Source organism: Penaeus japonicus, unplaced genomic scaffold (genome assembly GCF_977035675.1).
Source record: "Penaeus japonicus unplaced genomic scaffold, GWHDUDI00000001_assembly GWHDUDI00000021, whole genome shotgun sequence".
In the NCBI taxonomy this organism is placed as follows: Eukaryota; Metazoa; Arthropoda; class Malacostraca; order Decapoda; family Penaeidae; genus Penaeus; species Penaeus japonicus.
This window is the reverse complement of record NW_028234423.1, coordinates 23,398,509-23,401,008: the sequence shown is the minus strand read 5'-3', so window position 1 is coordinate 23,401,008 and position 2,500 is coordinate 23,398,509. Positions and strand designations below refer to the sequence as shown.

The following is a 2,500-nucleotide window of genomic DNA, read 5'->3' as shown; positions in this document are numbered from 1 at the left end:
TGAACAGATAAAAAGTTAGTGGTATTTAATAGGAAATGGTGTCAAAAGCATGAAAATAAATAATTATGAACCTGCCGGAACGCCGGTTTTTACTCTTCAGGCAGCGTCTGGCAGTTCACTGGTTTCTCGACGTTTTTTTCTCGCCCTTTCACTGGCGCTCGAATATAATTTTCTTTCTCGGCCGAGACACAAGCAACCCATTTGACAGTATTGGAATGTGCAATTTAATGACTGGAGACATCCTCGAATCAGCCATTCTTCCGCGCAGGCCACACCTGTTCATGAAGGGAGGAACGACGAGAAGTTCGCATGAAAATTCGCGTTCCGCCTGAAGTTCAAACATAGGTTGGCCTTCGCAAAGACGTCACGTTCGCCTCACGCCACTCCCGAGGCGTCGCATGACTGGAAGTGCCCTTTCATTTTCCTTTCCCTCCCTCCCTTCTTCCCTCGCCATGGCTGGAGGTGCCCTTTCGCTTCTCTTTCCCTCCTTCCTTCTCTTATCATGGCTGAATGTGCCCTTACATTTTCTTTTCCCTCCCTCCTTCCTTCTACACTTTCTCCCTCCCCTTTGTTATCGATCTTTCCGGCGCCTGGACGTCTAATCCCTCAGGGGCTGGCGCCGCCCCGCAGTTAGGGAGAAGGAGGAAAGAGGGAAGGGGAAGGAAGAGGAATGAATGAATTAATGAATTAAGGAAGGAAGGAAGGAAGGAAATAAAGAAGGAGGAAGGGGGAAGAGGGAAGAAGAAAGGGAAAAGAGGGGAAGAGGGAGGAAGGGGAAGGAGAAAGGAAAAAAGAAGGGAAGAGGGAGGAAGGGGGAAGGAGAAAGGAAAAAGAGGGGAAAAGGGAGGAAAGGGAGGCATTGGAAAGCTAAGTGACATTTGGCTTTCGTAATCGTAGCTTGATTTTGTGTGTTATTCATGGTGAAGTGATTGTATAACATGAAACAATAAACACAAACACACACACACACACACTAACACACACACACACACACACACACAGAGAGAGAGAGAGAGAGAGAGAGAGAGAGAGAGAGAGAGAGAGAGAGAGAGAGAGAGAGAGAGAGAGAGAGAGAGAGAGAGAGAGACGGCCGGCGTTACTCACCGGGATGCCAAAGTCGAGATTCTGAACAACTGAGACAAAATTGCAGACTCAGTCATCTTCTTAGAATGGTGAAAGTAATATATAAAAGGAAGTCATTAGTGTGAATCATTTGGCATACTACAAGGCGCCATGGCTGGAGCGAGCCACATGCAGGCATTTTCTTTTCTTTCTTTAGGCTCGAGTCCGTTTTTTCGGTTGGCGGGATCGAGACTCGGGCAAGGGATCCCTTGTGTAAAAGGATGTGGCTAGGATTTTTCTAGTGATATCTACTAATTGATTGAGTTGGTTGTTTGTTTCGTATCTATTTATTTGATCAATACTTTGTCACTGATAATCAAATAATAGATTAATGTATTTATTTACGCGCGCACATATTGTTTACGCATGTGTATGTGTACGTGCGTTTTTGTGAAATTATGGTACTGATAATATGCTTTGAAGCATTAATGAAATCGTAAATGTAAAATACAAACTTAAGATGTGCAATGAGAATGAATATATTTCCCATTGTGTTGACGTTTTTAGATAAAGAGAAATTAACTCAAAAAGTAAATATACAAAAGCAAGGTCATAAATGCAAAGTCTTTAAAAGGAAGAAAAAAGAAGGTATAGAAATACAAAGATGAGCGCAAGAGCAGAATAACAAAAGGTGAAGTAGCAGAATCCAATTGTCAAAACCCGCGTCTGCACCAACGGTAGAATGAGTCATTGTCCCTCACTGAGCCTCAGATTTCGCGCGTAGGGAGTTCCTATGACTAAGTGGAGGCGGGAGGGGGAGGCGAGGGGGGTTGAGTAGACGCCCGTCTCTCCTCGTCTTCAGTACTCTGCTGACCTGAGAGTGTGACGGCTGGTGAGAGAGAGAGAGAGAGAGAGAGAGAGAGAGAGAGAGAGAGAGAGAGAGAGAGAGAGAGAGAGAGAGAGAGAGAGAGAGAGAGAGAGAGAGAGAGAGAGAGAGAGAGACAGACAGACAGACAGAGCGAGTGCAAGGGAGAGCGAGCGAGTGCGAGTGCAAGAGACAGAGAAAGTGAGTAAGTGAGAGTGAGAGCGAGAGAGTGATATAATTCGAGAGGGCGCGGAGAGCGAGCGAGTGCGAGTGCAAGAGACAGAGAAAGTGAGTAAGTGAGAGTGAGAGTGAGAGCGAGAGAGTGATATAATTCGAGAGGGCGCGAGTTCAGCGCCTGGAGGGTTCCCGTCATGCGTTACCGATAAGCACATCAATGTTGCAACGCCCAACCCTCGGCCCTCCGCCCTGATAACTCTCTCGCAGCCACAATTGTCCTGCTGTAAAAAGGGAAACAAACAAACAAACAAACAAAGAAAAAAGAATAGTGAACGACATCACCTCGCTGACACCAGCATCCCCATCACCATCGTCTTCAGGAGAGGATGACATCGG

General features: G+C 46.1%; 1 protein-coding gene across 13 annotated transcripts in view; it reads left to right on the top strand.

Moving 5' to 3' along the window:
- LOC122247622 (uncharacterized) overlaps positions 1-2,500 on the top strand; it is a 76,091-nt gene that overhangs the window by 49,438 nt on the left and 24,153 nt on the right. For 2 of the 13 annotated variants that reach the window (XM_086548860.1, XM_086548858.1), the window contains exon 1: positions 2,208-2,500. This exon is cut by the window's right edge and continues 1,304 nt beyond it. The exons of the other annotated variants lie outside the window; for them this stretch is intronic. The gene's annotated coding sequence lies outside the window, so the exon portion shown is untranslated. Of the gene's footprint in view, positions 1-2,207 lie in introns of those variants that run through there. 13 annotated transcript variants of the gene reach the window in all.